We start from the raw sequence: 10901 nt of genomic DNA, 5'->3' as shown, positions 1-10901 counted from the left end.
TTTTTTTTTTTATTAATGACTGGCTGTGACCCACTAAATTGATTTTCTGACCTGTTGTTGTTGTTGTTAGATGCTGTCGAGTCGGTTCCAACTCATAGCGACCCTATGCACAACAGAACGAAACACTGCCTGGTCCTGAGCCATCCTCACAATTGTTGTTATGCTTGAGCTCATTGTTGCAGCCACTGTGTCAATCCAACTCGTTGAGGGTCTTCCTCTTTTCTGCTGACCCTGTGCTCTGCCAAGCATGTTGTCCTTCTCCAGGGACTGATCCCTTCTGACAACATGTCCAAAGTATTTAAGATGCAGTCTCACCATCCTTACTTCTAAGGAGCGTTCTGGTTGTACTTCCTCCAAGACGGATTTGTTTGTTCTTTTGGCAGTCCATGGTATATTCAATATTCTTCGCCAACACCACAATTCAAAGGCATCAATTCTTCTTTGGTCTTCCTTATTCATTGTCTAGCTTTCACATGCATATGATGCGATTGAAAATACCATGGCTTGGGTCGGGTGCACCTTAGTCTTCAGGGTGACATCTTTGCTCTTCAACACTTTAAAGAGGTCCTTTGCAGCAGATTTACCCAATGCAATGTGTCTTTTGATTTCTTGACTACTGCTTCCATGGCTGTTGACTGTGGATCCAAGTAAAACAAAATCCTCGACAACTTCAATCTTTTCTCCGTTTATGATGATGTTGCTCATGGGTCCAGTTGTGAGGATTTTTGTTTTCTTTATGTTGATGTGCAATGCATACTGAAGGCTGTGGTCTGTGCTTCAAGCCCTCTTCACTTTCAGCTAGCAAGGTTGTGTCATATGCATAATGCAGGTTGTTAATGAGTCTTCCTCCAATCCTGATGCCCCGTTCTTCTTCATATAGTCCAGCTTCTTGGATTATCTGCTCAGCATACAGATTGAATAGGTATGGTGAAAGAATACAACCCTGACGCACACCTTTCCTGACTTTAAACCAATCAGCATCCCCTTGTTCTGTCTGAACAACTGCCTCTTGATCTATGTAAAGGTTCTTCATGAGCACAATTAAGTGTTCTGGAATTCCCATTCTTCGCAATGTTATCCGTAATTTGTTATGATCCACACAGTCAAATGCCTTTCCATAGTCAATAAAACACAGGTAAACATCCTTCTGGTATTCTCTGCTTTCAGCCAGGATCCATCTGACATCAGCAAGGATATCCCTGGTTCCACACCCTCTTCTGAAACCAGCCTGAATTTCTGGCAGTTCCCTGTGAATATACTGCTGCAGCCATTTTTGAATGAGCTTTAGCAAAATTTTGCCTGCATGTGATATTAATGATAAAAAAAGTGATATTGTTCTATAATTCCCATATTCGGTTGGATCACCTTTCTTAGGAATAGGCATATATATGAATCTCTTCCAGTCAGTTGGCCAGGAAGCTGCCTTCCATATTTCTTGGCAAAGACGAGTGAGCACCTCCCGTGCTGCATCTGTTTGTTGAAATATCTCAATTGATATTCCATCAATTCCTAGAGCCTTGTTTTTCACCAATTCCTTCAGAGAAGCTTGGACTTCTTCCTTCAGTACCATTGGTTCCTGATCGCAATGGGTCAGAATTCATAGCTCAAAAAACTGCCCCTGTGGATCCCAGGGCTTTAAGCAGTATCTATGTGCCGACAACCTCCACATCTCTCCCTCCACCTCTGAGCTCCAGCTTGTGTGTCTATTTGGGATCAGCACATAGAGTCACCCTGCCATCCTGTTCTATCTCTAGTCTTCCCAGCTCATTAGGTAGCACCCCTCACCACAGGTGCTCAAGTCACAACCCAGGAGTCTTCCTTGGTCTTTCCTTCTCTCATTCTGGGCGTCTAATTAAACAGCGGGTCTTCTCAGTTCTCCATCAGCATGCATCTTGAACCTGCCCCCTTCTTTCCATGCTTACTGCCCCCTGCTCCCAGTCACCACCCTCTCACCCTGATGGACAACAGTGGTCCCTGACAGGTCTCTCTTCTTCTACTCTTGGCCATCTCAATACATTCCCCACCCCACAGGCAGAATGAGATTTCTAGGGCATCTGCCATGTCATCGCTCCCACAGGTTCCCATTGCACTTACAATTCTCCATCCCTGACCAGAGCCCACGAGGCCCTGAGTGACCTGGGCCCTGCTTTCCCAGGAGACCTTCTCCCCCTCATGCACTGATTTCCAACCATACAGGCTTCTTTCTCTTCCTCACACACAGCAGAGTCATCCACTGCCTAGGGCTTTCTTTGGTTTTATTCCTCGCTCTTCCTTTGCTCGGCTCAAATCTTCTCAGAAAAACCTTCCCACCCCCTGATCTAAGGAATCCTCCACGACACAACACCTCTTCCTTGTTAATCTCCTTCTGGTCACCCTGATCATTTCCTTCGTTGCATTGATCCCATTCTGTAATTATCTTGTTTAATATCTTCTTGCCAAGTGTCATTAACCCCCACTAGAATGTAAACTTTGTAAAGTCAGGGACTGTTTCTGACTGGTACATCGTTATTGTTGTTAGCTACTGTCTAGTTATCTCCTGACTCATGGTGATCCCATGCACAATGGAGTAAAAAGCTACCTAGTCTCGTACCATCTCCATAATCAGTTGTAGGTCAGACTCTTGTGCTCCATAGGGCTTTCACTGGCTAATTTTCAGAAGTAGATCACCTGGGCTTTCTTCCGAATCCATTTTAGTCTGGAAGCTCCACTGAGACCTGTTCAGCATCATAACAACACCCAAACCTCCACTAACGGATGGTGGCTGTGAACGAGGTACATTGGCTGGGAATCGAACCCGGGTCTCCCACATGGAAGGTGAGAATTCTACCCCTGAATCATCAGTGCCTCATGGCTGGTATATACTAGGCACTTCATAAGTGTTTGTTGGTTAAGTGAAGAAATGAAGGAGTAAAATTATACCGTAGAACAGTAAACCCTGGCTCTTGACCCTGGACCCATGGATATGTGAGGCAGGGAGGGGCCGAGGTAGAGCCCAGCCAGTTGCTAAGGGCAGCAAGAAGGAGAAAGGTGGCTGACGCTTCTTGTACCTGCCTCTGGACTGATGATTAAGAAACATTCATTTTTTCCCCACTTTTATTCCCTTCAACCTCAAAATCTGGGAGCCTCAGGTGATAGACACCTCCACCTTCTCCCACTAGGGACCTAAGAATACGTGGCGCCCACATGCCGGCTGCCCGGCCTCACCTGTGGAGGAGAGGAAGAGTGGCAGGCCCCAGGCCAGCATGGCGGAGGTGTGGACGGTGGGTGGCAGCAGGAGGCTGGCTGCACCGTGTAAAGGCTCCCACCTCTGGCAGAAGCTGTGCCTGGTCCTCTGGTCATTTCTTCCTTGCTCTCCACTCCCCTCTTTCCTGCCCGAACTGACCAATTTCCCTAAACAAATACTTACTCAGCGCCTACTGCACACTAGTCACTGGGTTTGGTGCTGGGGGTTCAGACAGAGTAAAACAGAAAAAGATCCCCGTTGTCCTGCCACGTATAGGGAAGACAACATTGACCAGGAGTTAACAAAGCAAAGGCAGGGAGAAGCCCAGCTTTGGGCCTGCTGTGTGGGTGGGGTGGGGGTAGGAGGTTGGGGGGAGGGAGGTCAGTAGGGTGGCAGAGAGCAGGGCCAGGTTGGACCCCCATGTCCCCAAGGGCCACGAGATCAAGAAAGGGAGTGGACTGAGAGGGAAGAGGGGCCTGAGGTGGTAGAAAGCCAGGCTTTGCTAGATTGCCCCTCCTCCCCACCCTCCCAACACCACCAGGGAGATGCTAGCATTATCTGCAGTGTACAGATGAGAGAGCTGGGGCTCGAAGAAGTGAAATAACTTGCTCAAGACTACATGGCAGGAAGTAGCAGGCCAGCAATTCAAGCATCAGGTCACCAAAAAGCACGAGGTGGGGAGGGGAGGGAACCCCCAAGTCCTGCTTCAGCCATGCCTATGGCCGCCCTAGTCTAGGCTCCAGCTGCCCCTTAAGCACACAGAGTAGGGGACTTTCTCTGAGAACCAAGAAATCCCCACAGGCCTCCCTCTCTCCCCCAGCATCCTGTTTACACCTAGAGCCCTTCCATTCCCTGAAGGGCTCAGCTGTTAGAAACCACAGCCAGGAAGAATCTCTTTTTTTCTGCCCTCTGCTCCTTCATACCCATCCCTGAGGCCCTGGGTACACAGAACAGCCCCTCTGCTTGAATGGTTGAAAGAGAAAGGGGAAAAATGCTAATGCCTCAGAAATAATGTCCCTTCACAGAGTCCTCTTGTGCAGGAATGACCTCAGATGACCTCACCCCAGTGACAGAGGCCTTTGTGCCAGGGTCTCTCAGGGCCACTCTCTGGGGACAGAAGGCAACCTGATAATCTTGGCCTAGAATATACCACCCCTGCAGGGGACCCTTTCATTCCACCAGCCACCCAGTCACCATTCAAGCTGCTTGGATTCCGGGTCCTGCTAGGCTTAGAGAGCTGAGATGACTGGGAATGAGAGGGCCTCAGGGGGAAGGGCAGCCAGGATGTGTGGCCTCTGAGAGCCAGGAAGGAGCACAGCGGCTTTCAGAGGGCAGCACCTAGCACTCTGGGTGCTTGAAGTTCAATATGCATTTCTCTTTTCTCCATCTAGACTGAACTCCTTCAGACCAAGGGCTGCTCAACCCATACCAAGTACAGAGGATCTCCCCAATAAGTAGTAGGTGCTGTTGTTATTATAGTGAGGCAGTGGTGGTTTGGTGGTAGAATTCTCACCTTCCATGCAGCAGACCTGGGTTCAATTCCCAGCCAACGCACTTCATACACAGCCACCGCCTGTCTGTCAATGGGGGCTTTCATGTTGCTATGATCATGTTTCAGTGGAGCTTCCAGAGTAGGAAAGGCCTGGCAATCTACTTCCAAAACTCAGCTAATGAAAACCTTGTGGATCACAAAGGTCTGATCCCCAGCTGATCACAGGGATGGTGAAGGACCAGGCAGCATTTTGTTCTGTTGTGCATGGGATCACCATGAGTCATGGCCCAACTCAAAGGTACCTAACGACCATGTTGTTATTGTCATTGATATGATAACAGCAAATACTACTTTAAGTATTTAATAAAGAGTAGTATTTGCTATTATTATTATTATATTTAGATACCCAGGTCCTAGTGCTCTGCCTGGGACATAGGGATCTTGAATAAATGAATGAATGGGTGCGTGAATGAATGAGGTATCATGGCCTGGACAGGGAGGGCTGATGATGAGGATAAGGGAGGAAGACCCTTGATTCCCAGGAGATAAGGTTTCACTGGTAGTTGTGCCAGCAAATCCAAGCAAGGGTAAAAGGAACAAAGAGAGTTAGGAAGCAGCAGGCTTCCTGATCAGTCCAGGAACAAACACTGGGTTTGCATGAGCTACAGAAGCAAAGTGGTTCATGGAAATTCCCTGTAGCATCTTTTCTCACTGTCCAAAGTGTCACTTCCACCAAAACACAGTAAACCCTTACAAATAATTTTTAGCTTCCCACAATCTTTATCTTTCCTCCCAGGCCGACCTGATCTCCTACATCCCTGAAAGGGACTCTGCTCTCGGCATCCATGAGAGCGGGCAGGGGTCCCTCTGCAGAGTGAGTTGCCAACGACTATCTGAGCCTTTAGTAGAGATGTGCATTGTGGGTGGGCTGTGTTGCCACCAAATGCAGGGCACAGTGGGAGGAGCCCCCTGAGCCCAACTCAAGTGGTTTTCACTAACCCTCGATTCCTTATCTACAAAATATAATGGGGACCTGGTGGCACGATGGTTAAGAGCTCAGCTGCTAACCAAAAGGTCGGCAGTTCGAATCCACCAGGCTCCTTGGAAACTCTATGGGGCAGCTCTACTCAGTCTTATAGGTCGCTATGAGTCGGAATTGACTTGATGGCAAAGCGTAATCTACTTTACAAGGGTCTTATGAGGATTCAGTGACATCATCTTTGTAGCAAGCCTGATGCAGTCTGCAAACACCAGTGTGCCACAAATACTGTATCTCTTCATTGTCCCTAAATCAACTTAAATGTGCTAAGGTTTATGCACAATAAAATGCACTTATTTTAAGTGATGGTTTGATCAGTTTTGGAGAATGTATACACCTGTGTAACCCCCACCACAGTCAAGATATAGCACATTCCAGCACCACCAAGTGTCCCCTCCTGTCCTTTGCCATCAATCCCTCCCCCCAGCCCCAGCTCCAGGCAACCTCTGATCAGCTTTCTGTCACTATAGATTCATTTTGTCTTTTCTAGAATTCCACGAGTGGAATTTTACTCAGTGCAATGTCTGTGAGATTTGCCCATGTTGCATCTATCAGTGGTTCACTCTTTTTTATTACTGAGTAGTGTTCCATTGCATGAAAATATCACAATTATTTATCCACCCTCCTGTTGGTGGATTTGGGTGCTGTTTCCAGATTGGGGATAGTGTGAATAAAGCCCCTATGAACATTCGGGAACAAGTCTTTGTGTGGACATCTGTTTTGACCCCTGTTGAGTAAATGTCTAGGAGTGGAATTGCTGGGTCATGTGGTAAAACAGGTAAGTGTGTGTTTATAAGAAACTGCCAGACTCTTTTCCAGAGTGGCTATATCACATTCCACTCCCACCAGCAGTGTTGAAGAGTTCCAGTTACCCCACTGCATTGGCAACACTTAAATCAACTTAGTTTTGACTCTGAGCCCTCACCCTGCCAAGTAGGAAATTCAGCCTTACCTATATTCGGGCTGTTCCCCACAACACACACACACACACAGAGGCACACACATACACACACACACTGTAGGGGGAGAACAAAGAGCCCGTGCCTCACATTATAACCTATTTGCATTGCTCCCTACTAAGATCTCCATTTTCCCAGTCCTTTTGGCCATTTCGGGTCTGCTGTGTCTGAGCCACGCCAATGATTGAGGATGTTCTGAGAGTCCGGGACCCATACAGCTGTTCCTGTCTGACATCCTGCTGCTGCCCAGGGCATGGGAAGAAAAGCAAAAATTAGTAGCTAAAAAAATAATCTTGCCTCATATATATAAAGCCCTTAGCATTGTCCCAGGTCCACAGGAGATGCTTAATGTTAGTTCCGTTTCCTTAAGAGAAAGGGGCCCTGGTGGCACAGTGGTTAAGAGCTCCTCACACCTGTGCATTTTGACCCGGAGGCCAGGCCTGTAAGCTAAGAGTAATACAGGGCCTGGTGTCTGCCCACTGAGAAGGCTCAGCCTGCTGTCTGGGCTGAGGATCATCCGCAATGACTGCCTGACTCCGAGCTCATGCTGCACCTTGCTCATTTTGTCAATATTGCAAAAGCACGAGCAATATCCCATTTAGTAAAGGGACAGCTCTCTCTTTTATTTTTTTTTTCTTGATAAATTTATTTACTTTTGTGCTTTAAGCGAAAGTTTACAAATCAAGTCAGTCTCTCATACACCTTGCTGTGTACTCCTTGCTGCTCTCCCCATAATGAGACTGCACGTTCCTCCTCTCTACCCTGTATTTCCCGCATCCATTCAACCAGCTTCTGTCACCCTCTGGCTTCTCATCTCGCCTCCAGACAGGAGCTACCCATATAGTCTCATGTGTCTACCTGAGCCACGAAGCTCACTCTTCGCCAGTATCATTAACTATCTTATAGTCCAGTCCAATCCCAGTCTGGAGAGTTGGCTTCGGGAATGGTTCCAATCTTGGGCTAACAAAAGGTCCGGGGACCATGACCTCCAGGGTTCCCCTAGTCTCGGTCAGACCCTAAAGCCTGGTCTTTTTTGCGAGAATTTGAGATCTGCATCCCACTCTTCTCCTGCTCCTTCAGGGATTCTCTGGTGTGTTAAGGGGACAGCTCTTGTGTGCACTTTTCTCCACTGGTCACACTCCCTGCCCCCAAAAGTGGGGCTTTTGGGGTAAGAGGCCCCTTCCCTTTATTCCTGCTCGCTGTTATGAAGCCATTTCTTCAGCTCGTAACCCAAATCAGTTTTGACCATTCTCTGTCACAAATGTGGGTTATGGTGCCTGGCAAATAGTAGGCAGTTGGTACACATTTGTTGATGAACAGATGACTGAGGTGTTGACTGCTGATGATTTTGTGGGTGTGGACATGGGCTGTTGAAGTCAGTTATACCTCATGGGGCAGTCTCTGTTGGAAGGAAAAGTTCTGCTACTGCTGGTCTCTCTATATCCCTGCCAAAACCAAAAACCAAACGTGTTGCCTTTGAGTCAATTCTGACTCATGGTGACCCCATGTATTACAGGGTAGAACTGCACCATAAGGTAGTCCTTCAGTAGCACAAATGGTGAAGCACTTGACTACTAACTGAAAGACTGGTGATTCATAACCCAACCATAGGTGCCTTGGAAGAAAGGCCTGGCAATCTGCACACGAAGTTCTACTCTGCACACCTGAGGTCGCCATGAGTTGGAATCAACTCGACAGCAGCTGTTGGTTTGGGGATTTTTGTTTTTTTAAAAAAAAAAAATATTTATAGAAGCAGATCCTGACCTTTCTTCTGTGATTCCCCTGAGTCTGAACCTCTAGCCTTTAGGTACAGGATTGGAGAAAGCAGTGGGGTCAAAGGTCTCCATGGGGACTTGCAGTAGGCACTCGGGAGTGGGGCGGGGAGCCTCTGCTCTTGGATGCCCCCTAGGGGTCAGCATGCACTACTGGGCAGCAGGCCCTGCTTCCTTCAACCTGGAGAACTTTTTCACTGGTGCCCAAACAGATGGCGAGCCCTTAGACTCTAAACTACCACTGCTTGTATTTGTCATTTATTTTTTCCCTCTGTTTAAGTGCTGTTTTAATAACTGGTCTTACATAATGCACAATTCTACTTTATTCCTTTTTAAATAATTGTTTCCTGAATTAATATTATTTACTTAATTTGACTGTTTTTCTTTCATTAACCTAATATCTGTATTATTTCTGATTTTGATTATCTTACCTTTCAACTTACCAAATTCTTTTTGTTTCATGTAACTGTACGTGTGAGTGCATGTGAAATATTTGGTTTGTTCTGTTTCATATAATTTTGTTTGGCAATTATTTCATCCTCTTTGTAGGTTCATTTAACTCAGTACGTTCGTTATTTATTTTCTTCTGATACTTTATTTCATTTTAATGATGCAGTGGCGGGGGGCTTCAGAAGGGGGTTAACTAGGTACACACTCCGTGTTACTGAGCATACCTGAACAAGCTTGGCTCAAGGGCAATGTGGCAATCTCCACATGGGCATATGTCCCCTAAATTTCCTCACATCTGCCCACCCCAACACAGTCCCGGGGTTGGCCCAGAGCCCTGAGGGCGGGGAGGGGCTATAAATTTAAAAAATGAATCACTAGTACCTCAGTGGAATGCTGCTTCCTGCCCTGAGAGATCCTGGCACTGGGAGTAGGGAGTAGGGCACTGTTCCGTCTAGGAGAGGCCTCTGGAGCTACAGTTTACAAGGAGCAAGTGCCACACCCTTTACATACTTCCCCTTATTTAATCCTAAGAGATTGAATTCAAAACCCTATGAGATGGTACTTGTCATAGTCAGGGTTCTCTGGAGAAAAAGAATCAGTAAGACATACGTGTATGTGTACATATATATACACACACACATATATGTACATATATATGTATACATGTATATATAGAGAGAGAGATTTATTTTAAGGAAATAGCTCATGCAATTGTGGGGCTGGCAAGTCCAAAGTCTGTAGGTCAGATAACAAGCTGAAGATTTCCTGAAGTTGTATCACAAGATCCCTGGGTCGGGCAATGGGAAGAGAGAGGAGTAGAGGAGTTCTAGAAAAATGGCTATTTATAGTCTGGAAGCAGAGTAAACAAACCTTAGAGAGGACTCCCTTTTTGCTCTTAAGGCCTTCAGCTGATTGGATGAGGGTAATCTACTTAAGGCCCACTGATTTAATCACATATACCTGCTTCATCTATGGCATCTAGTGTTTGACCAAGCAACTGGGCACCATAGCCTAGCCAAGTTGACACATAAAATTAACCATTATGGTACTATATTATTATTCCCATTTTACAGATGAGGAAACTGAAGTACAGAGAGGTTAAGGAAGTTCCTCAAGGTCATATAAACAGTATGGAGAGAGCCTGGGCTTTGAAAAGGTCTATATGAGTTCACAGCCCAGGCTCCCAGCCTGATATTTCCCAGTAATTCTATTCTAGCCCCCACCTCAGGTCCCTGACTCAGAATTGAAGGGGGAGGAGGAATGGAGTCCTGTCATATGCATTTCAACACCCTTGCACAGGCAATTCTTTTTTTTTTAGTTCAGTTTCTCTTTATTCTGAGATCATATCCTATTTTGGGTAGATTGTAGTTAGTATAACTTTTCTTTTTTAATTGTATTTTAGATGAAGATTTACAGAACAAACTAGTTTCTCATCAAACAGTACACACTTGTTCTATGACATTGGTTAACAACCCCACAACATGTCAACACTCTCTCTTCTCAACCCTGGATTCCCTATTACCAGCTTTCCTGTTCCCTCCTGCCTTCCAGTCCCTGCCCCAGGGCTGGTGTGCCCCTTTAGTCTTGTTTTGTTCCATGGGCCTGTTCAATCTTTAGGGTGAACCTCAGGAGTGACCTCATTACTGAGCTGAAAGGGTATCCAGGGGCCATACTCGCAGTGTTTCTCCAGTCTCTGTCAGGCCAACAAGTCTGGCCTTTCTTTTTTTTTAAATAATTTTTATTGTGCTTTAAGTGAAAGTTTACAAATCAAGTCAGTCTCTCACATATAAACTTATATACTCCTTACTACTTACTCCCACTTTGGTCTTTCTTTTTGAGTTGGGATTTTGTTCTACATTTTCCTCCACCTCTGCCTGGGACCCTTTATTATGGTCCCTATCAGAACAGTCAGTTGTGGTAGCTGGGCACCATCTAGTTGTACTGAACCCAGTCTGGTGGAGGCCAT

Source organism: Loxodonta africana, chromosome 25, assembly GCF_030014295.1.
Source record: "Loxodonta africana isolate mLoxAfr1 chromosome 25, mLoxAfr1.hap2, whole genome shotgun sequence".
NCBI lineage: Eukaryota > Metazoa > Chordata > Mammalia > Proboscidea > Elephantidae > Loxodonta > Loxodonta africana.
Note: the sequence above shows the minus strand (reverse complement) of the source record.